General features: G+C 38.0%; 1 protein-coding gene across 1 annotated transcript in view; it reads right to left on the reverse strand.

The window, feature by feature from the left end:
- LOC109410643 (protein 4.1 homolog) overlaps window positions 1–27,118 on the reverse strand; it is a gene marked incomplete at its 3' end in the record, with an annotated part of 157,893 nt that overhangs the window by 86,137 nt on the left and 44,638 nt on the right.

Genomic DNA, 27,118 nt, shown 5'->3' on the forward strand with positions numbered 1-27,118 from the left:
TAGCTTAGTAGTTGGCGTCGCGCCGGGCGAGCCGGCTATCATTCGCGGTCGTCAACGTCCGTCCGTCAACCAACAGTCATGCGGACTAGTACAATATGCAGACCGCGGGTTGAGCTGGGTAGTGAATCACCGCCAGAAATATGCGATGCCGCCACAATGCTGACTAGCTCGTGGGGTTAAATTGTTTTTTGTTACTAGAAATAGACGGAATCGGAATGCACTGGCAGATGAAATGGCGAATGCACGAAGCAATTCATTCAGATTCGGGATCATTAGGTCCTAAGGGTTTATTTTGTTGAAGGCGTTTGAAGAACTTCTTCATTATGAGAAGAAATACCTACATCATCAAATTAGACGCTGTCCATAAGCTAAGTGGAGTCACTTTTGGACATTGAAATGTCTAAAGCCTTCCCGTAATCAATGAACACCAGAAAGAGCATCTCTTGGAATTCATTGATTTGCTCCAAAATGATGCAAAGCGTGACAATATGGTCCTGGTCCTTACATGACCGGCTTTGCAGAGGACTTTGAGAACCATACACAAACATGCTCCGCAAATTATCGCAAACACTCAGACAATCCTTTTAGGGTACCTTTACTAAGAAGCCACGAACTCTCTACTGATCAGCCAGGTTGTTTGACAAATGTCCAGACGTGACTTTCACGGGTATCGTTACATTCATCTTGATCCGTCTATTTTGGAACGCAATTTCACTCGAATAATCGTAATAATTGTTGGTACTCATCACGTATACCCTGAAGGTGTCAACAAGCCCATTCCACCAGATTCGTAGAACCGGTATCATATTTATCATCCACCTTCGGTGAGGTAGAGGCTATGCCGCTTAATCAGTAGACCAGTGTGTGAATTCATGCCAATGTTTTACTTATATATGATTCATCTATCGATCCGATTTTAGCGATTGCTAGACCTACTTTCAATTGGCGTCGGCTTATTATCTGTGTATAATTTGTACATCATTTTGAGGGTGCTGAAATAATGACATTACACGTATGCTTTTGCTCTGTAGAACACTCCTGAAACACCTTAAAGCCATCTGAAACATTCTGAAGCTTCCCTGAAATCCCCTGGAACGTCCCTATAACTCCCTGAACCCGAGCAGAAGAAAATAGCTGAAGAATAACTAACTCAGGTATGAAAAACCGAATACCTACAACCTGAATGAGATATTAAGAAGCCCTGCACACTTAATTTTGATTACCGAGTTCGGTAATTTTTTGACGAGATTAAAACTGCTGAGCACCGAACTCGTTCAGCAAAAATGCATTGTTTACCTTTTCCATACGATTTTGACAGTTGTTTTATTGAACCTCAGTAAAATCGATTACCGAAACTACCGAGATCGTACTGCTGTTATAATCTCGTCAAAAAATTACCGAACAGGCAATTCAGAAATAAGTGTATGCATAAGAGAAAAATACCTAAAATAATAACTGGTGTGTATTCTGTGCATAACGCGTGAATAATGACATCGGGTATGATAATCAATAACTCGTTGAGGTATTTTATCAATACCTACAAAATACCCAATATAAGTAATTTTCAGTACCTGGATAATCGACCAATACCATGTCTTGGTATGATACCTGACTTTGGTATACTCTAGTTATGTGTCAGTTATTTATTTTTGCTCGGGAAGCTTCGCTGGAACACCTTCTAAAATGTTTGTGACACCTCCTGAAACTTCCTGATACCCTCCAGAAGCTCCTGAAAGCCCCAGGAACCCGGTTCTGTTACATTCGCCCGAAAACCATTCGCCCGAATTCCAAATGCCCGAATTCCAAATGCCCGAATGACAAACGCCCGAATGTAACAAACGCCCGAAAGTCATTCGCCCGAAAAGACCATTCGCCCGAAAAGACCATTCGCCCGAGAACCATAATAATCTAGAACACTTTTCTGAAATCAGTTTAGGCGTCGTCCACGCGTATGGCTGAACGCCATTATCAACTAAAAGTTACTGCAACCATTTTCATCAGAGGTTTTTGATTTTTTTGAACACAGTCTGATTTAAGACTTATACTGTTACAAGCATTTTCGGCAATATAGCTGTGGAAACATTGATTGGAATTGTCCCTTCTTTTGTTAATAGGCTTTTCTTTCTAGTTTCATCTTCAAGGAAATTAAATTCAATTTTATGTCATTTGTTACCAGAAATTTGCCCTTCTTTCAAGCATGGGCTGTTCTTTTAAGTTATTCTGTTATGGGGAACCCTGACGTTTTACGGTTTTACAACTTCTGGATTCCACACATGATTTCAAAAGAGCAGCTTGCTCAAATAAGAATGCTGATTTCTCGCGAATTTAGTGTTTTTTTTTCTGCATATGTTAGCTCACACGTTCTAATTTTTATCAATTAATGTTCATTTTAACGAAACGTAGTTATTCCGAGTAGATCAGTCGTGAACACTATTAACTTAAAAGTGTTGACTACTCTGTGCTGAAGTATTGTCTTTATCCTTTAGATCAGCAATGCTGTAACAATTAATGACCTATTATGTAATATTTTCACAAACAATTAGGCCTTCTTCAAAACATAGGCCGTTCTTTTAAACTAATCTGGTATGATTATTATTTGCACTAGTCCAGCTGTTCTTGCGATTGGGCACACCATGGGCATATCCTTAAACTTTCATCATGGCAAACCAGAAAAAAAAACTTGTCCTAAATTGCATGGAATTGGCGGATGACTTTCGGGTAAATTGTCTTTCGGACGAATGGTCTTTTCGGGTGAATGGTCTTTCGGGAGAATGGTCCTTTCGGGCGAATAGTCTATTCGGGCGTTTGGTCTATTCGGGCGATTGGAATTCGGGCGTTTGTCATTCGGGCGAATGGTTTTCGGGCGAATGTGACAGAATCCCCAGGAACCCCTTGAAATACTCTGGAATACCCCTAAACACCCCCTGGAACAACCCTGAAATCCCCTGGAACTCGTCTGAGACTCCACTTCAACTCCTTCACCTAACCCTTGAAACAAGCTGAAGTCTTCGCTTGATACCCCCGTCTTGTTGTTGCACTTGTCCACTTCGTGTCCCTTCGAAAACCGTTTGTTTGTATCGTTACAGGTTGTTTGTCCACTCTACGTTTGACTAGAAGCAACTACGCCACCTCATGCTGCTGAGAGTCAACGATAAGCCCCATCATCCCATCCTTTCCTAAAACATTATTGTTCTCCTTAACCTCGATCAAACCGCGAGTTTTACGGTTCCCGAAAACTAGCCTATCAAATAAGTCAAAAGTACGAAATTGTAAAAAAAAAATTCAAATGAATTCAGCTCCGTTATGTCAAATGTCGCATGGGCCTCAAATAAATGATTAAGTAATAATACTCCACCTAACCCCAAATAAGATTACTTCTTAAACTACTCTGAATGTAAATAAATTATTTTTAACTAACATTAGAGTAGAAATCTACTTCGTCATATGCGTTAATTCTCGTCATATCAGACGGGAAATAGCCAATATTTACAGATATTCTAACTTACTTTGCCAATGGCAATGGCCATCAGATGGAAGCTAAAAGATGTAGACTATTAATAATCAGTTCCTATATCACTCTAAACCGAATAATTACTTGAACTTCACGTTTAAATTTCACTCCACCTGCGAGCTAAAAAACCCGTTTGCGTACGATGAAGGCAACCACAGCAAAGCAGCTACTAGCCGAATTGTTCTCTATCACCGTATAATTTTCACTTCACCAGATCATGGGCGTCGCTAGAGGGGGGCGTTATGGAATTATTCGAAGTATTTTTTTTATATTTCAATAAGGTTAAGTGGTAATTTACAGCTCTTTTGTCCACTGGGGCACTATATGAGCGACACCAATTAGAAGCTGTACTTACACTTTGTACAGCGCCTAAATGTATTCTATTCTAATTCTACTATATCGAACTGGTTTGCCTTTGCGCTGCTGTCACTTCTCTACTCTGTCGATGGTAGAATGATGAACACGAGAATGTTGATGTGTGACTCCTGCTACTTTTCCAGCCCGATTGAGGGTCCATTATGAGTTGCCGTTTAGCCGATATCCATGTTTCCGGGTCCGTTAGAGCATATGCTCAGAAGAGGGTCAGGTGTCAGCCGCTCTCGGAGGGAAGAGCAACTGACGACAAATTGCAAGTGCCGGGGCAGGGATCGAACCCATGACCATCCACATATAAAGTGAACGTGAGAATTTCTGCCAGAATTAACACAAGATTCTTTCAGGAATTTCTGCAGGGATTCCTTCAGAAATTTTTCTAGATTTTTTTTTCTAGGAATTCCAATATATATTCCTCCAGGAGATCTTCTAGGGATTCCTCCAGGAATTCCTACAGGCATTCTTCATGGAATTCCTCCTGGAACATCTCCAGAGATTCCTCCAGAAATTCCTCCAGGGATTTCTCATAGAATTCCTCCAGGAAGTTCTCCAGGGATTCCTCCAGGGATGCCTTCAGGAATTCTTCCAGGAATTTCTATACGGATTTCTCCAGATATGTTTCTATGCATTGTTCCAGGTAGTCCTCCAGGCAATCCACCAATTTGAATAATTTCTTCAGGAATTCTTTCATTAATTTATCCAAGAATTCTTTCAGAACATCTACAGCAACTTCTCCAGGACTTTCTCCAGGAACTTCTGCAGAAATTTTTCCAGGGATTTCTCCAAGTTTTCTTCCAGATATTTCTCCAGGGATTCCTTCATGAATTTTTCCATAGATTCCTCCAGAGATTTCTCCAGGAATTCTTCCAGGAATTTCTATAGGGATTTCTCCAGATATTTTTATATGCATTGTTCCAGATATTCCTCCAGGCAATCCACCAAGTTTTAATAATTTCTCAAAGGACTCCTTCAAGGAATTACCCCGGTAATTCCTTTATGAATTTATCCAGGAATTCCTTCAGAATATCTACAGCAACATCTCCAGGACTTTCTGCAGGAAATTCTCTAGGGATTCCTCCAGGGATTTCTCCAAGAATTCCTCCACATATTCCACCACATACTCCTCCAGGTATTCCTCTAGGGATTCCTCCAGGAATTTCTCCAGGGATTCCTCTAGAGAATCCTCCAGGAATTTCTCCAGGAATTCCTTCAAGGATTCCTCCATGAATTTTCCTTGGCATTTTTCCGGGAATTTTACCATGGATTCCTCCAGGAATTTTTTCAAGAATCCCTCCAGGAATTACCCCAGAAACTTCTTTACGAATTTCTCCAGGAACTCCTGCAGGATGTCCTTCAGAAATCTCTACAGTAATTCCTCCAGGAATTTCTCCAGAAATCCGCCAGGGATTCCTTCAGATTTTTTCAAGAAATTCTACCAGGGATTTTTCCAGGGATTCCTGAAGATATTTATCGAGAAATTTCTTCTCCAAGAATTCCTCCAGGGACTTACCTAGGTATTTCGCCTGTGATTCTTCCAGGGACTTCTCTTATGTATCTTCCAAGCATTCCTCCAGAATTGCTTCAGGGAATCCTCCAGCAATGCCTCCAGAAATTCACCTAGAAACTCTTCCAGGAATTTATCCAGCAATTCCTGCAGGGTTCCTCCACAAATTTTTACAAGAATTGTTTCAGGAGTTCTGCCAGAAACATCTCCACGATTTTTTCCAGGGATTCGTTTAGGATTTCCCCCAAGGATTCCTCCAGAAATAACTCCAGAACTTCCACCAGTAATTCCTCTAGAAATCCCTTAGAATTCCTCTAGGAATTTATTTAGCAATTTTGTTCCGAAATTTCTCCTTCCAGAACTCTTATAGGAATTCCTCCAGTAATTCCTCCCAGAATTTCTCCTGAAATTAATCCAGGTATTCCTCCAGGAATCCTTCCAGAAATTTCCCCAGAAATTCATCCAGGAAATTTGACAGGGATTCCTTAGGTGTTCCATCAGAAATTCTTCCAAGGATTCCTCCAGGATTTTTTTCAGGAATTATACCAGGAATTTTGACAGGGATTCAGCCAGGTATTTGTCCAGAAGTTCTTATAGGCATTCCTCCAGGATTTACTTCAGAAATTCTTCCAAGAATTACTTCAGAGATTCCTCCATTATATCCTCCAGGGATTTCTTAAAGACCCAGCCAACTAGTGATCGTATAATTATTATACTATAAGATGTTGCATAAGATGTTAAACTTTAACAGGCGGTATGCGTACATTTTGCATCAGCCTAAATGGAGGCATGCATGCATATGGCCTCCACATTATCATCTTATACAACATGTTATACAATTACTGGTTGTCTGGGGAGTTCCTCTAGGAATTACTGCAGAAATAACTCCTGGAAGTCCTCTAAAAATTCCTGTAGGAATTCTTCAAGGTTTTCCTGACGAGATTTCTTCCAAAATTTCTTCAGGGGTTCCACCCAGAATTCCTCTAAGAATTCCTCCAGGAATTCCTCCACTTACTCCTTCAGGAGTTCTTCCAGGGATTTACCCAGGAATTTCTCCAGGGATAATGGCGAAAAAGTAATTTTAAACTACGTAAAAGTGAAAAAACTTTCTTTCATTTCTTGTATCTTTGATATGTATGACTTGGATATTTATGGTTGGTTTGCCAGCAAAGCTTTTTTCGAAACAGCAATTTCTCAAAATTGATTTTAAGAATTGTGTAGTCTTCGTGTAATTTCTTCTTCTCTGTGTAACGTCCCCACTAAGACAAAGCTTGCTTCTTAGCGTACTATTCTAGGAGCACTTCCACTGGTCCCTAAATTGGTCCGCTTACCAATTCCAAATTTCATGGGAGCTTTCAGTAGGGTTTCGGAGGGGTTCCATGGGTTTTCCAAGGGGATTTCAGGGATAATTCAGAGAATGTTCAAAGCGTATCGAAGCTTTTAGGGAGGTTTCAGGAGGTTTTCAGTGGAGTTTCAAAGTGTTTCAAGACGTTTCAAAGGCCTAAAAGGATTTTAGAGGGCTTTCAAGGGAATTTATAGAGGTTTTCAAACGATTTAAAAACAATGCAAGGGGTTCCGAGGGGAATTAGTTTTCGGAAGTGGCTTCCAGAGGTTACATGATGCTCTCAAGGAGGTTCCTGGGATTTCCAGGCGTTTTATGTCGTTTCAAGGTATTTCATGGGGTTTTCAGAGGTGCTTAATGACTACCCCTTCAAGGTGTTTTAGGGGATTGATTGGAAGTAGTTCCCAAAGTTTCAGGTAATTTTAGATGAAATTCAAAGATTATTCAGCGGAGTTTCAAGGCGTACCAAAGCATTTCAAGACGTTTCAGCGTGTTTTAGGGGATTTCCAAGGGAGTTTCACAGAGAGTTCCAGGAAGTTTTGAATGCGTTTCAGGTGGTTTCAGGGCGTTTCGGAACGCGCCTGGAACCGCTTGAAAACCCCTGAAATTCCTTTAAACTCTTTTAAACAACCCTGAAACTTCTGGAACGCCAATGAAACTTTCCGAAACGCCTCTGGAACCCCCCCTCCCCCCGGAACTTACCTGAAACCATTTTAAACTACCCGGAACAGCTTTGAAACACCCCTGGAACGCCTCTGAAACTCCCTGAGACATAACTGAAGCACCTCTGGTATCCTCTGAAACCTGTTGGAACAACTTCAAAAAATAGAAAACACTCTGGAACGGCCCTGAGATCTACTGGAACACCTCTGCATCCCCACCCCACCCCATCACTGTTTATAGTCAGATTTTCAGAAACTGTTCAATATTTGAGTATTGTTCAGAAATTGGCGTATTACCCAAGCAACATTTTTTTTTAAGTAAATAGACTAGAAGAGAACTTAAGAACCAACATAAAACCAAAAAAAAAATAGGTTTTATGACTGTCGTATGCTAAACCCACCTTCGATTGAAGACTTTGTACCAGAACTCGCCTGGGCTCTAGACAGCGACAGCAAAGATACGACTGGACCTGATGGGCGGCAATTCTCCGCTCCCAGCAATGCACAACCAGTCACGCACGATTTCCCCGGAATAGTAACACTCGAGATTCCACTGACTGGCCTTATCACCGGTCCGATTTACTGCGACGTAATAAGGCTTCTTTCCGAAAGTGATGAAAACACCAATTCACTTGACTTGTATTCTAAGTTATCGTAGAAATATAGGAAGCAAAACGACTACTCGCGTTGTAGGATTGAATTATACTGACTCTGATATTGCTCATCAGCTCAAGCCAACCATCCTGCGTTCTTTGGTGAGCAATATCAATGAAGTCATTATCTAGATCAACGGTTGGCTACGGAGATGTGCTCTTACAGTAGACTCGAGCCGATCATTTAGTCCAGTGGATGTAGTTGATAGCCGGGCTTATTGACTCAACGTTAGTAGGTAGGCATCATGGTTGCGGTTGAAGGCACTATTGTTCTTCCATCGTCAGCACCACCCAGAGATGCCAGATATACAGATTTTTCTGTATTATACAGATTTTTGGAGGTTGATACAGACAGGATACAGAGTACAGAAAAAATACAGATATCATGATCATGATACAGATTTTTCCTCCACATATTTTTTCCTCATATATTCACGCAAGATGGAAAACAAAGCAATAAAAATAGGCCGGAACAAATCTCTATTTCTTCTTTTGTCACTTTACTCGTTGACTCGCCAAGGGGGGGGGGTGAATTAATAATAAATGTATTTGATGAAAAATTACCCAAACAATTAGGCAAAATAGTCAAACTCATCGGATTTGTTAAGAAATTTTCTCGACGACTCTAATTTCACTTTAAAATTTTTAAATTTCGATAATAATTATTTGTGTCCCCCCTCAAAATCACGAATTCCGATAAAAATTTTCCGCCTTATTGAGAGTACAAATCCATATTTTTCGCATTCGACCACAATTTTTAATCATTCCATTCATTATTCCATAGGAAAATTTCTCTCGAATTGAATTTATTAAAAAAAAAAAAATACTACGAAACATAAGACGTCCGAGATATGCAATAGAGTAATGCGGGGCAAAAGTTCGCACCTAACAGACATCACAAAATAACTATTAAACGAAAAGAAAATAATATCGTTTTTCTTCGTTAAACGGGTCCCTATCATGTTGCCTTCAAAACGTAGTACTAGATTTTTTCGCGCTCCTTTTGTAGTTTTAGTAATATAATTTTTAAAACAAGTACTCCAATGCGAACTTTTGCCCCATAGTGGGGGCAAAAGTTCGCATTATGCGGGGCAAAAGTTCGCACCTTGTACAGAGTAGTTTATTGGTGTGATGTTCTTTTATTTCATGTTAATTCATGTTCATCTTTTCACTCTAGCCATGAAATCTGTTTCCTTCTGTTCTTAGAATTACGACCCACCTGGAATACGACCTGGTGTTCAGCTTTTGTATAGAGTGTGTTTGATGAAGACTTCCACAACTATTAACTAAGAGCAAGAGCTGTCTTTTACAGCATTACTGAAGTTGTCAAAATACATTGTGGGGTAATCATAGAGATTCGTGTTGCACAAAATGCATGAAAAAAAAAATCAAATATGCAGCAAAACAATTGAACGGGACTGTTGTCGAATCTTATCCGTGTCAGTATGGTGATGGATTATAACTGAGAATTTACAAACTAAGCTACGAAAGACCCTGGTAAAGTAGATGAACATAAGACCTTCAGAAACATACGAGAAGACACGACGAGGATGACGAAAAAAATGTTTTAGAGTGTTTTTTTTAGCCATTTTTTATTTATTGGTTTAAATGCGTGAACATAATGTTTGCATTACAATCAATCTTCTTACAAAACTAAGTTCAGACCCTCTGTCGCAACGATTTCAGGGTGCATACTACTCATATTATGCATATATAGTAGTTTCTATACGAAATTATCATTGCTTCAAAGATTCTGTAATTATATTGATGTACTAGACTTAGAAATCTAGTGCGAACTTTTGCCCCACAGCTACTGCGAACTTTTGCCCCACTGTCGAGGTTTTAACAATGTCCCTTTCTCCAAGCAACACTAGTACTTTATTGTTTATTCGAGTGCACCTCGCGAACTACTATGGAATAACGATTCTCCGACATAAAGAGGTTATGAGATTCTTCTTCTTCCTGTTACTACAAATTCTTATTCCAAAAGGTCCAAAAATTCTATCAAAACCCCTAGAAACTCATTTTTTCGCATAACTCTGCCAAACCATAACGAAATCGTTCCAAATTTTATTGACGAGTAGCTGACCTGATTATGTGTCGAACCCATACAGATTTGTTTGGGTTCTTAACTCGTGCTCAGAAAAAGACCAACTGCGAACTTTTGCCCCGTGCGAACTTTTGCCCCGCATTACTCTAAGCATACGTTAAGGGCGGGTTTCTTTACGTTTTTTTACATTGAAACCTAAATTTTGTAAAATATAACTTTTCAAAGATAATGTTTTCATCACCAGGGTGCGAGGACGCCATCTTTTAGAATCCAACATGTTGTATGTAAACATTTGTGTATCCACAAAGGATTCCATTGTGGATACACGATAGATGTTGGCTCCTGTCAAATGCATTAGGTGGGATTAGGGTTGCCACATACGTGGTTTTCATGATATGTATTGGTGTTTGCTTGACATGTGAAATATTGAAATGATAGGAAAATTTGTGCTTCAAGTACTGAACATAAAAGTTGGAAACTTTGCTTAGCAAAAGACCTGGTTTTCTTTATGCCTTTCATTCTTATATGTAGAATGTTAATAATGAAAAACTTACGAATAATGTTTTTGTTGAAAATTGAAAATAATGACAGATTTTTATATTAATAATATCGCATCATTCCTTGGAAGAAATAGCTAGTACACTCCTCTGCAAACTACTGAGTTACTTTTTATAAAATTGTGTTGAAGATCAAAAATCGATAGAGCTTTCGAAAACTACAGAGTTCGAAAACAACCTGCTTTTATATGATGCATCGAGTTTAACAAAAGTAACCCGTCATATAAGACAGGATTTTTTGAACAATTTCAACGTTACCTTGCAGATGTCAGTCAGAAAAAAAGAAGAGAATTGCGAACGCGAATTGAGCTCAGGTCCTTTGAGTGTGAATATCACGCCCCAGCACTTTTGGTTATCTTAGCTTGTTGAAGCACAGAGAAGGTGTTTTACCGAAATTAGGTAAAAGGCAAAGAGATGCTTAGTGTATGGAACATCGGTAATGGAAAGGGTATTTTTTAAAGAAATTGTTGCAGAAATTCCTTGAGAAATTTCTAGAGGGAATTCTTCAGATATTCCTCGATTAATTTCTCCAGGAATTCTATCGAATAGATTTCTATGCGTTCCTGCTAAAACTCCAGCAGGATAAACTTTACACACTCTTTTAGAGATTTGTTTGAAAATTCAACGAAAGTTACCCTCCAGGGATCCTCAATTCCCAGGGAGTATTTCTTCAGACTAACAGACAATTGCTCGCTTAGTAATTGCTCTAGAGATTCCATTAAAAATTCAATAATAAATATGTCTGGAAATCAGAAATTCATCCAAAATTCCTACAGAAATTCCTTCAGCGATTGTTGCATATCTGCTTTTAGTGATTCAGGCAGGAATTCCTCCAGAAATTCCTGCAGGAGTTCAAACAGATCCGAAATTTTCTGTATTTCTCCACGGATTCGTTGAGAAATTCATTCAAAAATATTTCCAAACTGTACGGAAATTCCTTTAGAAATATCTGTAGATTTTATTTCTGGGATCTTTGCAAATGTTTTGTAATGCGTTCCACCAAGGATTGCCTGAAAAGTTTCTCCAGGTATTTCCACAGGAAGTTCTTAAAAAACTTCTTCTAGGATTCTTTCAAGAATTTACTTGGGATTTCTTCTGATATCCTTCTAAATATTCAGTCAAAAGTGCTTCCTAAGATTTTTAGAAGGATTATATTAAAGATTGTTTTTTTCGGAAATTTCTTCGGAAATTTCTTCAGAAATTTCTGTTTTTTTTTAATTTATTGCTTAGATTTCTTCAGAAATTCCTATGTGAAGATATTTTTTTATCTCCAGAGATTTCTTCAAAATTTCAAAATTCAGAAGTTCCTGCATAGAATGTACCTGATAAAATAAAAGTTCTGATATTCTGCAAGTAAATTTACAGGGATTTGTTCGAAAACTCTTCCTAGGGTTTCTCCAAGTATTGTTTGACGAATTCCTTCAGTGGTTCCTGCTGAAACTCCTGCATGACTTAAGAGTTAAGTCTTTGATACCTCCAGTCGGGGTGATATTGGGCCTGGGGGGTAACTTTGGGCCAAAAATCAAGAAAGATGTTTCGCTCAAAATACTAAAATTTATCAAAGTGATTATCAAAAAGTGGATGGTAAACGGTAAATATAACTTGCGTTGACCATCCGATGTAGAAAAAAGTCACATCTAGTCAATTTTCTATTAAGAAAACTTGATCTGAATTTTATGGTTAGGCGTACTGTACAATATCGTTGTTTTAAAATGCCCAGCAGAAAACAGCTGAAAACCGAACATGTAATGAATTACTGTTTTCTCGGTGTGTTGGGTAGTTGTTTTAAAAAGTATAATAAATTTTCTTGGTTTTGTATGCTATTTTGCATGAAAAACTTATTTACTCAAGCTGTAGTACAAATACTTCGTTTTGGGGGTGACTTTGGGCCATATAAAAGCAATGCAATCAGCACGAGAACCTTACAAATGTGAATTAAAACGACTGAGAGTATTCACATTTTTTTATGCATAATACGGTGAAAAATTTTGGAAATAAATGTTTGATTCATGCAAAATTAAAATTCACGCATATCAGTTAAGAGGCAGATGATAAAGAAATATTACTTTCGTCTTTTGAGAATGTTAGTTGGAGTTATATTTATGGGATAGCGGATATATTGTGTAGGAACGTTGATCGTTTACAATGAATGTGGTAAAATTGTCACGTTTGTTTGTCTGTGATGTTATTTTGAAGTGACTAGACACTGATAAGTTGTGGGCAAGTATTTATATATTTGATAGTTTCGATTTTCAAGCGATATTATCTCACATTGAACTGTTTTGTTTGAATTTTAATGTTTGGCCCAATGTCACCCCCTAGAAGGGGTGGAATTGGGCCAATTTAATTTAAGTTATATCATTGTCAAAATTAAAGTTAAGGCATTTTCACTTCAAACAATCTGGACAAACAATTTCTGGAAAAATCTGTAGAAGAATTTCTGTGGAATCTCTTAAAAAATGCAGACATTGCAGACAAAAGTACTTGTGGATTATTAAAGAAATCCTTCATTAATTTCTAAAGGTTCCCTGGAGGATTTTCTGGAAGAATCCTTAGAAAAAATGTTGGAAGTACTTCTGAAGGTCTAACCGAAAAAAAAACTCGTGTAATTTATGAGGAAATTTCATGGAAGAATTCTTAAGCAAACCACCAAAGAAATAAAAAAAAAATAAGGAATCTTTGAAATACCTAGAACAACTCGAGAACTCTCTACAAATATTCACAGAATATTTGTAAATTTAAAATACTTTGGGAAATTCAAGCATGAACTTATGTAGCAATCCCTGAAGGCATTTTCTATTTAGTCCTTTAAGGAATCCCAAAATTTTCAAAAGGAATTTCTGCGGAAACCCGTGAACCAGTTCCAAGATATTTTTTTGAAAAATTCCATGAGATCCCCCAGGAAAGTCCCAGGGAAAATTCCTGGAAGAATCCTTGAAGAAATTTTTAAAGAAATCCGGCGACGTAAAAGTTCAGAATTATTAAGAATATACATATTTATTTTACTAAGCAAAATCATATCGATCTGCTATTTCCATTTACATCTGCCATTTAGTGAAAACTTACTGCAAATAGAAATGTTCGTGCAAAGTTCGGGACACAAAAATATACATGTTCAAAATACAGATTTCTTATGGGGACTGACTGGTTTACGGAAACTTGGTGTATTTTTTGCTTTCAGTCACAGTTTTTCTAAATACAGACAAATACAGATTTTCTAAAATCCTGATACAGATTTTTGAAAAAATCATCTGGCATCCCTGGACCACCGTCCAATATAGGGTTTGGGATCATTTGAGCAGTGGGACCTATTTTGGGCATTTGCAACTATAACTCAGGCATACAGTATCTACAAAAGTGTACAAAAAATCGTGTCAATTGGTTGGAAATTGAGTGAGTTATAGCAGCAAGTGCCCAAAATAGGTCCTCCTGTCCAAATGGTCCCAGACCCTATAAGTTACGTAATGCGTTCTGGCTAGTTTGGCTGTGTTGGTTGAACAGCAATTGAATATCCACTGGTGTGTGCAGGGGGTGAGTGACCCAAACAAGGACCTTCTCAAAACCTATTTCTTACGGCCTCTCTGGTTCTCAAAACCTTTATAAGACTAATTGGTCATCACAATGTTACTTGGAATGTGCATTCGTTCTAAGAAAGCAAAGCTAAGCTAAGGAACCTATGTACAATAGACGTAAAAAAAGGTTGAGGAGTATATGGTGATTGGACAACAAGGGTTTTTACACTTCTAAAGCTGTTACGAAAGAAGGTCCTGGAGTTTGGAGTACAGTATGTAACTATAAATTTATCTTGTCATTAGAAGCAAGTTATTATAATTGCTGGGCTCATGGATGCGATGCAAAGTATATGGGACAATCTTCAGAGAATCATGCAGTAATTAACAGCGTAATGGTGTATCATCGAATAAACACCGATGACCATATAATGAAAAAGAAAAACATTTGAGAAATACAGAAGCTAACCCAAACCAGGCCAAGTAGAAACCAAACCTTCTATTATTTCGAAATCTCACATCTTTATCTTGGAATTTGTCCCCTAAATTCAGCTTTGGTCCATCAGTTCTAGTGAAAATATTAGGCTGAAACTTTCAGAGATTCCTTGTCTTAGCCAAAGCTCAATGTATCCGCACTGCTACGACATATTTTGAGCAATTACACCTTACTTTTTAGCGGGCATTCTGGAAAAGTCCAACATTTTCATATAGTAGCATGATGACTCTCTCATATGATCATCAGGGTTGTTCCCAAAACAAAGGATGTTGTTTCTTAGATGGTTTTTGTATAACATAAATTTGGGATAATAGATTCATATGATTACTAATGACACCGTATTACTAGTTCCCTTGAAAGTTGATCATTTAGATAGAAATCGGCTTTAATCTTGATTGAATTTGATTTGATTGTTATTCGAATTTGATTGATTTGATTACTGTTTATATGAACAGTGTCCATTGAACATTGTATATCTACTAATCAATATGGAATCCTTTCAGATCGTTGTAAATGAGCACACCCATCATGATTTGACCCATCAGATTGAAACACATAACCTTCCAAAGTGGAACCTTTTAGGGACGCAAACCACAAATTTGGTTTCCTTTAATGCCACCGCCGGACGGAAAGCTACGAAGGAACCTACGGAGGAAAATCTGCAAACTCAATTACAAGGTCCCTCCCATTTGGCCGGTTCCCAAAAATAGACTCCCCATATGACGCTGTTCTGTGCGAGTGACTAGACATAGATTCACCGTCATCGTTGTCGTCCTCATCATCGACGGTGACGGGCGCCAGCCGGTGTGTGTCTGTCTATAATGGTATCAAAATCATGTCAATATTAGAAAACAATTGAACAGGATAATTGGATTTAGTGTTCGTCCGGGCGGTGATCACCCACTTTTCGGTTTGTTCGGGATTGGGAAAGTACATATTCATCAAATGTTGAACATATTGGACTCGCCGCAAAAGAAAAAGGTATCATGGGTTTTAGCTTCAGTTTAGATAGGGTAATATCTACCAACCTAACGATTATGATGATGACGAGAACATCACATGCTTTCTAGGCTAGTTTGCATGGCCCTTCTCGTGGACTCTGTAAGCTTGGGCATATGATGTCACTTCTACTGCCGTGGTGACATCAGCAATCGGTGAACTAGTTCTTTAGCGAAGCTGCTGAAGAAAGCAACAAGCGCAATGCAACTCTCGATGATGTCATAATCCTAATTTACAACAGAGTGTATGACGTTGTCGCCAACGACCTGTTCGTCATTCTTGCGGATAACTTCGGTTTGCAACATATTTTTCATTAATATACACGATTGCATTCAAGCAACATTCTTTCAACCTTACGATACGAGTTATTCATGACGACGGCCATTTAAGGCGATGATGAGGCAGTCAGCAAGCTGGCATGAGTGGTCTTCTCGCGAGGTCAAGTGGTTCAAATAGGCACAGGCACAGGCACTTGACGTGAATTTATCGAAGAAGAACATTCTGCTCGTTGGCCTTAAACTAGTGAACCTTCACACGGTGATTCTCATCATCGTTAGCCTGAATTGTCTCAAGGTAAGATCTAAGGGTACGTTGTACCAAAAGTGCATTCGGTCGGTAGTCCGATTCTAAGATCAACTACAAAATGCGCAGGGTATTTATAACTGCAGCAACGTGTTCGTCGATGTGAATGGGAACCACCCCCACTTGGGATGTGACTGAATAAATGGTGTACGGCGCTGAGATGTGTGTTTGTTGTGGAAGGACGGCGATGGAAAAATAAACATTGCGGTTTTGGTGGCGGCAGTCAGTTGCCAGTTCGCCTGTGTGATTAATGACCATGGGGAGGCCGGCGATGAGGTAATATGTTGTAGTAGTATATTCTGGTGGACGTGATGTCAACAACCAACGAGTTAGAAGAAAAGAGTTCCTTCGTTGTGGATGGGAGTTTCGTAAGTAGCCTCATTTTTTGCCATCTCACAATTTGTGTGTAGAGAATGATGCTTTGATCTCCAACGTTGGCTGATTCGTCATCACCATACTGACGATGAGTAGGTTTGGGCGAAATAGTAACGCTTTACATCATACACAGCTGCGATATTAGATTGGGTCAACAAGATCGATTTCTTTGGAACAAAGCTTTTTCGATTCCTTTAAGCGTTCAAAACAACCGTGCAAAATTTAGAAGCGGTTGGTTGCGTCCCAGTATTTCGCATTACAATACAAATTTGTATGGGATTTAGTATGGAAAAACGTACATACCTTTTTGCATTTTTCTCCTAAGTTGAAAAAGTCTCGTCTAAGATTATTGAAATAATGACGTTAAAGTACACATAGCCTAGAGAATGCAGGAAAACTTTATCGACGACTGGTATCCGACGCTTGTGAAAAATTAAGACTTCATTTTATTTTATTTTTTACTTGTTCGTTTATTTGGAAGGCTCGGGCGCCTCATGGCAATAACTGAGCCGAAATCATTTGTTGTTTTTTATATTTGGATTACAATATTTACTGCCTTAATGCTTTGTTAGTTTGAGAAGCCGAAGTACTCGCGGCTGTTTCGAGGTTAGAGATAAAAAAATAATTGGGAAGGAGGGATTTGCTAACTAATACTAAAAACATTGATGGGACAAAATGTCCTGATCTGAAACGGAACAACAAAGAAAGGGCTTTATCGGTACCCGAGCAGAGGAGAATAGCAAATTGATAACAAAAGAATCATATAACCTGTTTTTATATCATAATTTATTATTGTTAACCTATCAAAATATATCTTTTTAATAACATATTTTGTTGGGCAATTTTATTTTGTTATGTTCAAGTTATTGGGATATATCCACAAGATAACATTTAAATAATATATTTTATTGTAGAACAAGTTTAGTTATTACTCTACTATAGAAAATGTACAAATATGTGATGAACAATAACACAACAGTAACAAGTTCACAAATTACCTGTTATTAAGTTGTGATTGGTCTAACAAAACATGTTATTGAGTTAGTCTTCCAGGAACATTTTTTTGTTATGATATTTGTTATTGTGCCACTTATGACAGACAAGTTTATAACATAATATGTTATGCTAATAACATAAAAATTACTGGTTCTGTTATTCAGTTATTAAGTTAAAATAACACATTTTATTATGCTTTTGATACTTTCTTCTGCTCGGGTAGACAATGACAAGAAGAGGACAAACGGGAAGGGGCGACAGACAGGGACGGCAGCAAAACCAAATGGCGAACAACGAAACCAGGGACGTATTACATCAAACTCTGACATCAACACGTTTCAAAAACTGATATACGGGATTCATGTAATCCAAATCAACCCAAGCAGGAGAAAATAGCCGACGAATAACTAACTCAGGTGTGGAAAACCGACTACCTACAACATAGATGAGGTAATAAGCAGCCCTGCATAAGAGGTAAAATACCTAAAATAATAACTGGTGTAATTCTGTGCATTAAACGCGTGAATAATGACATCAGGTATGGCAATACCTAAATAATAACACTGCGCAACATTTTTTTGTCTCAAGAGCAAACTTATGTGTCTCTGACAGATTTTGGGCCGCTGAATCCGAATCTGGGCTCAGATTTGTTCCAGCACGTCACAATTTTGAGCTATACCTTGGTAAATTGGTCAATTAACATCTAAATTAACGACTCATGCAAAATATTTCGTTATACCAAATCAAATTTGATAGATTTAAGCATTTTATGTTAGTATGTAAACTTGCATGCAACTTTTGGAAGGAGACTTGTATGGGAAATACCGTACCTAACAGAAATCGCTTAAATCTATCAAATACGATTTGGTAAAACAAAATATGTTGCGACTCAATTTAGATGTGAATTGACCAATTTACCTTTTGATTGCTTAAAAAAATATTTCTATGATTAATGGCTTGCAGTCAAAAAAGTCCAAAACCACATATTTTGCCCTATAAATTGAGGTATAGCTCAAAATTGTGATGTGCTGAAGCAAATCTGAGCCCGGATTCGGATGATTCAACGGCCCAAAAACTGTCAGAGACTCATAAGTTTGCTCTTAAGACAGATCAAAAGTTATTTTTGGTTACGCTGTGTAATCGGTGATTTTCCATAGAAAAAAAAAATTTTCCATAATTGAATAATACCTCAAGCAGTCCTCAACACCAAACCAATAACTCTTTGAGGTATTGTGTCAACACCTATGAAGTACCAAAATAAGTTATTTTCAATACCTGGATAACCGACCAATAACTTGGCATGGTATGATACCTCACTTCGGTATGCTCCAGTTATGTGTCAGTTATTCATTCCTGCTCGGGAAGGCCTGCCAACACTTCTCTAACGGGTTTGTGTTGTTTTTCTCGAACCCGTAGAATTTCATGCAGCTCAGATCTGACCTCACGATGCTCATCGCAGCCCCACACGACATGTTCGATATCTTGGTAAGCCTCGCCGCAAACACAGAGATTGCTTTCTGAGAGCCCAATACGGAAGAAATGTGCGTTTAACAAATAGTGGTTGGACATCAGCCGACACATCACACAAATGAAATCGCGGCCTAAATCCAACCCTTTGAACCATGGCTTCTTCGACACCTGTGGCAAGATGGAGTGCAACCATCTACCCATCTCTCCATCTCTCCATTTGTGTTGCCAGCTGATCAAGGTCTCCTGACGGGCCAATGCAAAAAAAATCGTTGAAGGCGATTTGACGCTCGTAAATATCGCCTTCGCTACCGCCCACCTTAGCCAATGAATCCGCTTCTCATTGCCCGGAATCAAGCAATGTTAAGGGACCCAAGCTATGGTGATGGTGTATGAGCGTTTGGACAAAGCACTTTAAGAATTTATTATAGATATTATTCCTTTACATGTTAAGAACAAACGTCTTGAAATCCCGCTTCAACAGTGCATCGAAACTTCAGACGCACAAATCTCAAGAAGGAAGCTTCAAACAACAAGGCATTTAATTATATTGTTCTTGGTCACTCGTAATAAACTTAAAATGAGAAGCTCAGGTGCAATGGTTTTGTTTACAAAGAGATTTGTGCCCTTTAAATCGTGAGTAGGTGCCAAAGTCAGCCAATGTGGCGGCCATTTTAGGAGTCTAACAAGTCTGTCCTTAAATGATAAGCACCATCAGACGATCTGAACGCTATAACTTTTGTTACAAGGGCCAGATCGTTTTACGGTCTTCGACAAAGTTTATAGGCACAGGGATACATTTCAACGGATAATGTACAAAAGGCTGAAACACAAGAGGCTGAAATAACAAAAGGCTGAAGCTCGAAAAGCTGAAAATATCAAAAGTAGCGTGGCTCAAAATACAACATGTCAAAAAGATCGATGGGCCCGCTCCTCATTTCGTTCTACAGTGTATCAAACAATTGTCCGTACAGCAATTTTTGGTCAACATAATTTTACATTTAAACGATTATAACTTTTTTATACGTCAATCAAAAATGCTAAAATTTTGACCAATTATAACCCATATATTAAAGCTCCATTGGTAAAATTTTGAGCGAGATCGAATAAGTTTTCTGAAACTTATACAACTTTTAGTAAAACTTATAAAACTTTTTAATACATTTTTAAAACATTATACCACAGAATTATACCTTAATATGTACTTGATGAAACTTTTTCCTTTTTTTTCGTGTTACAGCTTATACCTGAAGCTTTCATAAGCAGCTTCGTTTAAGCTTTTATATTCGCTACAAAAAATATGAAAAATCTGTATATCTTCAGAGTGTGATTTGGAAATATATCATATTTTTAACAATAAAAGTGCCAAGTGTCTTCAACTTTTTTAAACTCTCTTAATGATATATTTTTATACAGGACCTACTAAACTACATATGAAGAGTAGGTCCTATGGATTTTTCGTTCAGTTAATGCCATTTTATTGGTGGAAAACGTTTGGCAGATTATATGTGCAAAATATGGTAAATTTTAAAACATCGTCAACTACATACGCACATTTTTCATATTTTTTGTAGTGAATATAAAACCCCAAACATAGCTGCATATGAAAGCCTTATGTATAAGATGTAACACAAAAAAATTGAAAAAAATTTCATCGCGTCAAATTTTAAGCTGAATCCTTCATGGTATGCTTTGTTGATCATCCATGGCAGCAATATTTCTTTAAAGAATAGACTACCTTCAAAAGAAGAGAAAATTTCTGATGATATCGTTTGCAACTATAATGCCAACAATCACCACATCAGCACAACTCGGAAGAAAAGTCCTTGTATAAAGAAGTAAACATTACCGATTGAAATAACACCAGTCACATTTTGTGTGATTGTATGATCCCATAACGCTGAAGTGGTAAGTGCGCAGGAATTCAGAAAGGCCATGCTGAGGGTGAGCGGTTCTATTCCCGGTCAGTCCAGGAACTTTTCGTGATAAAAATTTCATTGGCTTAGATGGGCATACAGCATGTCTCTTTCCCCGCCACATAGAATGCAACATGGTCATTGGCAAAGAAAGCTCTCAGTTAATAACTGTGGAACTCTAACTCTAATCTCTAGAACTCTAATCTGAGAAGCGGGCATTGTTCTAGTTGAAGCGTTACGCCAAGAAAGAGACGATTTGTAATTTTGGTATACTTGACTAAGCCCAAACTCATTTCATGCGTTTATGTACTTTCAGTGTTTTTTTTTTGTTTCCAGCCTTTTTGTGATTTCAGCCTTATGTTACGATTCTATAGTTTCAGCCTTTTGTAATTCAGTCATATGTTATTATCCCGTAAAACTGGAAGGGTTTACCGTGTTCACATCTAACGGTTTGGTCTTGTTCACGATGGTAAGACCTGTCGTTGAGGAGCGATCGACAAGATCATCGAGCTTGCTCTGCATATCAGAGCGCCATTGAGCGACGAGAGCTACGTCATCAGCCAGTTAGAAGACATTATGGTAATGTAATCTCCATGGTAATATAATCTCCATGGTAATGGAGATTTACATTGGGAGATATTCAGGATTATCCTAAATGTTCTGTAATTCAGGCGATAGGGTCTTCAGCCGCACAACTTTTTGTTGCTATTTTAAGCTACGCAACATTACCAGTCGTAAATAAATTATATCCGGGAAGCTCAAGGGACATTATTTACGGGTTTTCTTTCAGATGCAGGTACTTCATGAAATTATTCTTAAGTTCAGAACTAGAAGGCAATGAAATCAATATTACCGTCATATAATTCTGCAAAATGTATTGCATTCACTCATGTGTCATGTGTAGGTCTGAAGAACTGATCTTAGGAATAGGTTGATTGGTCTGCATTATACCCAAAGGATTTTGAAATATTTCGTACAATTCCAAGAGACTTTATACAGGTTATAGTGCATTTAACTACTGCAGCAGCTGTAGATATTTAAGACTTAACTTCAGGACAGTTTTCACGACTCTGAATATTCCAAAAATATCGATCAGTTTTCAAATATTCTCAGCAACGATATGCAATGATAGATTATATTGCGGATATGACAACTGTGTAGATCCTAAATTCTGCTCTTTTGAGTACTTTTATTGGTTTGGAATATCCCGAAAGAATTTTAAAATGGTTCGTATAAGTCCATCAAAATCATGTTATATAGTTGGATTACAGTTCATTGCTACTGTAGATGTCAAAGATCGAACTCCAGGACAGTTTGGACGACCCCGAATATCCCAAAAGTATGCATAAGTCAATTTTCCAGTAGGTCCGTTGCAACGGTAATCTGTAAAGCGGATATGACTACTGATACGAGTGAAGACTTGAAGTTCTACTCTTTGGAGCAGTTTGATTGCTCTGGAAAATCCAAAAAGACCTTCAAAATGACTTATCCATACAAATCCAAGGGGGTCCTTGATAATAGTTCTTATTATCATAGCGAAAATAGCTAGAGTAAAGTTGGACAAAAGTTCGAGTGGGATAAGAGTACATTTTGAAGTTTTCGAGCGCAAATCAAATTGTTGCTTTTTGGTGTTAAAGTTGTTCAAAACCTTTCCAAAAAAGAGCTTTTCACTCCAAAGATAATGAAAACTGTTTGAGATTTCGAAAATTTATGACATAATGTTTGTTTCAGGCCAACAAATCATAATTTGGGGTGGCTACTGTAACAGCTGTAGATGTCATAGGCTTAACTGCAAGACAGTTTGGACAACCTTAAATGTAAAGCCTGTATCCGCAATAATCGGAACACAGAAGTACGACTGTAGCTCTGTAATGAATCGTTAAAATTGGCCAAATAATTGACTGAGAATACTTTGGTCTATATTCATTATATGTGCCAAATTTCATAAAAATCGATGCATTATTTTTGACTGTGGATGAAAAACAAACAGACGTGGTTTTAAGCATTTTGTACAATGATGACCAATTTTCATTCGCATAACAGATGATTATTTTACACTACAGTTCAAAGTTTTGTGATGATAATTATGAAATTTCGTTTTTATTTATAACTAGCTGTACCCGGCAAACTTTGTCTTGCCTACTGCGTATTTTGACGTTTCAAGTTTCTCGCCAAGACAATGTCCCCGGTCAAAATGTATGGAAGATCGATTTTCAAAAACTCTAATTTTTTCATGTTTTTTGTCTCATAAACCTTCCTTGGGTGAAAGCTAACTGAACAAAATTTAGACGACACAAATCGGACCACCCGTTCGCAAGTTATGCGCGGTCCCACGTATGCCACTGCATTTTTATATATAGACTAGCTGAACCCGGCAAACTTTGTCTTGCCTACTGCGTTTTTGACATTCCAAGTCAAATCCCGGTCCACAAAATGCATGACAAATCGAATTTCAAAAAATCTCAATGTCTCCATGTTTTGTGCCCCATAAACCTTCCTTGGGTGAAAACTAACAGAACAAAACTAAGACGACCCAAATCGGACCTTCCGTTTGCAAGTTATGTGCGGTCCCACGTATGCCACTGCATTTTTATATAGATTGATAGATATAGAAGATAGATACTTATAGAGACACTTTTTTGCAAAATTTCATCAACTTTAATCAATTGGTTTCAAAGCTACTGGTGTTAATAAGGGTGAGTGTTAGTGTTTTTTTTTTGTGTTTATCATGTGCGATGTTTGCCTATTCATAACTTTTGAGTTTATCTGCCAATTTTCATGAAATTTTCACAGAAGATAGTTAATTATGTGTTTATTATGCCTGCAAAATTTGATGATTATTGATATAATACTTTAAATAGTACAATCGAAACAATAAAGGGTGCTGAATAATTGCTGTCTGAGGGGCTAAAATCACGTTCAGTCCCAATACATGTTTGGACTATAAAACTCTTGATAGTGCATAGATTTTTTTTTTTAAATTTTGCTTATGCAATGAATGTAGATTGAGAGGTTTTTGTTCAAAATTTCAGCCATTTCCTTTGTCAAATTCAAAAGTTACAGCACTGACAAGCAAAACTAGGGGCTGTACAAAATTCAATGGCGCACATTCTACTCTTTCATTGCTACAACAAAAAAGTACTGCACAGATTCACATGAAATTTTGTAGGTGAAATGAACACATCTTAAGATGTTATTAGGCCAAATTTGAACAATTTTAATGTATCTATTGCAGAGTTACAGCTGTATTTCTGTGTCCCGATTATTGTGGATACAGGCCTTACATAAGAATATCAATGAGTCTTCAGGCTTAGTAACCTTAGCTGATTATGCAACGTTACTCTGTTTAGCGGATATGGCTACTTTTACGAGTATCGATCTGACGTTGTTAACTCCAAGTTAGTCTGGATGACTCGCATTATCCTAATAATGTCAATGATTCCGAGTTTCCTTGGGATTGATGGATTAAGCAGGTTAAGAAATATCACAATTTGTTGCCAAAACGGATGAAATTACTCCTGGGTAACTCTCGCTGAGACCGTCCCACTATTTACACCATGTCTTCAAAAATGTTTAAGGTGGCGATTTTCTGAAAGTCCTCCCCAAAAAAGTAAGGAAAATGCATTTGATTAATCAAATTGGTGGACCCCCGTTAGTTAGAGCCACAAGCATTTTGGCGGACCCCTCGATTTTTGTCAATTGTTGGTTCATTTAAACCGTTATAACTCGAAAGTTTCGCCAGAAACCACCTAAAAACTATAGGTTGTTGAAAAGAGAGAAGATAGGGCTACTATTAACAGTTATAAAAAGTTGGGTCGGCCATATTGATTTTGGACGCCATCTTGGATTTTTATACCAAAACTGTTTTTTCACCATGTTGGCAACCACCGATTTTCAAAATTTTTGCGTCAATCGAAAGCGGAGACATTTTTACACAACATATCAATGCACTTTTGTGAATCATGCCACTTTTGCGCACTGGGCCAGGTGCCGATTGTTTACATAAATGCAGCGTTATTTCACAGTGTTTACGAAAATTTATTCTAAATCTGAATCCACTAATGAAAAGTTGAAAGTTTCAGCTTTTCAAAACATCAAAAAAGTTTAAAAAGCAATGCTCGCATCATTGAGAAACAGTTAAAAACTGAGAAATCTTCCGATTTGCCCTAACTTTGCTGCAGGTGCGTTTGTGTATACAAGCAGGCGCCAACTTTGATGCTGTTGCGTGTCATTGCCGATGTGCATGGAAATGTATGGAGAAAACGTGTCATGATTTACAAAAGTGCAGATAACTTTTGATAGGAAAAAGATACATCTCTAAATTTTCGACATGTTGTGTAAAAATGTCCCAGCTTTCGATTGACGCAAGAAATTTGAAAATCGGTGGTTGCCAACATGGCGAAACAAATGTTTTGGTAGATAAATTCAAGATGGCGGCCGAAATCAATATGACCGATCAAACTTTTTATAACTGCAAAGAGTACCTCTATATTTTCTCTTTCCAACAACCTATAGTTTTTAAGTGGTTTCTGGCGAAACTTTCGAGTTATAACGGTTTAAATGAGCCAACAATTGACCAAAATCGAGGGGTTCACCAAAATGCTTGTGGCTCTAACTAACGGGGGGCCATCAATTTGATTAACCAAATGCATTTTCCTTACTTTTTTGGGGAGGACTTTCAGAAAATCGCCACCTTAAACATTTTTGAAGACATGGTGTAAATAGTGGGACGGTCTCAGCGAGAGTTTCCCTCCTGTATATTTGAAGGACTCTATTTCAGAACAGTCAAGGAACACCTCACGCCACTGGTAATCGTTTTTTTTTTGTTTTGTTTTCTAAACTTCTCGGTGTTCAGGATGTTCTAGAATGTCAATGATATCTCAAACCGAAGTACTCATCATCTTCTTTTTCTTCTTCTTGGCGTAACTTCCTTACTGTGACAAAGCCTGCTTGCAAGGAATTCAAGGAAACTTCCTTTACGAAATGTTCCTGGATCGATCAGGAATTGAACTCGTCATCCCCATCATGGTCATGCTGAAACCCAATTACTCAATGAGTAAACTCATATTTTTCCTCAATTGAGGAGTAGGTTTTCAAAAACTTTGCCTAAGACAGAATTGACTTTTATTAAGTGTGTGGTTTTATGCGGCCATTTTTCTTTTGGGACTATATATAAATCCTCCGGCCCCAAAAAGGAAGATTCAAATACTACGTCCATCGTTTTTCGGGATTTCTAGACCCCCCCCCCTTCTATCACGCAATTTTCCTATACTCAATACACGAACTGTCACACTTTTCTAGAAGACCCCCCCCCTCGCCCAAATATTGGACGTAATTTTTGAACGTTCCCAAAGGTTAGCTATGCAACGCTTGTCATAACTTTTGTATGTCGTCATCTGCCACTGTTTAGACAAGTGCGTATGCGTACGATAAAAACATCATGTCTCCATTGTTTCCAGAAGTTATTAATACATGTTTCATCCAATAAAGCACTGATACGCACAGTAGTTTGACATAATTGTGCGTGAAATGCCATTCGTATGACTTCGGTGTCGATCATCCCCAACTACGCTGTCATCACAAACGAAACGATTATAATCCCTGCCTTTGGGTGGCACTGTGGCTCGGTAATTTCTTTCTCCCTCCCGTTGCTGTTGACATAAATTATGCGCCAGTGGCGACGACGACGACGTCAACGGGTTGAAAATCCCGTAAATTAAAACATACCACACTCACTCGTCTAGTCTGATGGAATTGGACTCGTCATTTGCATTTCACTATACTGCTTGCGAGCTATTTACAATGCATGCAGCAGACAGACGACTGCGGATCGAATATGCAGAGTCACAAAGTAAAGGCATAGAGAGGAGTAAAAAGTTGACATTCCATCCAAAAGACTCTAATTATTCTTCGCTTGACTGCGGGAAAACAGTCAACTGCTCAGCTCGAGTGTGGTCTTAGCTCAAAGTTGTGTCGAGTTCGACTCGACCATACGGAGCTAGAACAAATTGAATATTTAAGTGTCCGTTATAGGAATGGTGTTAGATGTTCGATGAGTCATCCTTCAGAGTAGCACGAACAGTATACTATAATTGAAGATTGTCGGTTGATAAGTGTGAAGCTCTAT

This window comes from Aedes albopictus, chromosome 3 (genome assembly GCF_035046485.1).
Source record: "Aedes albopictus strain Foshan chromosome 3, AalbF5, whole genome shotgun sequence".
Classification (NCBI taxonomy): Eukaryota; Metazoa; Arthropoda; class Insecta; order Diptera; family Culicidae; genus Aedes; species Aedes albopictus.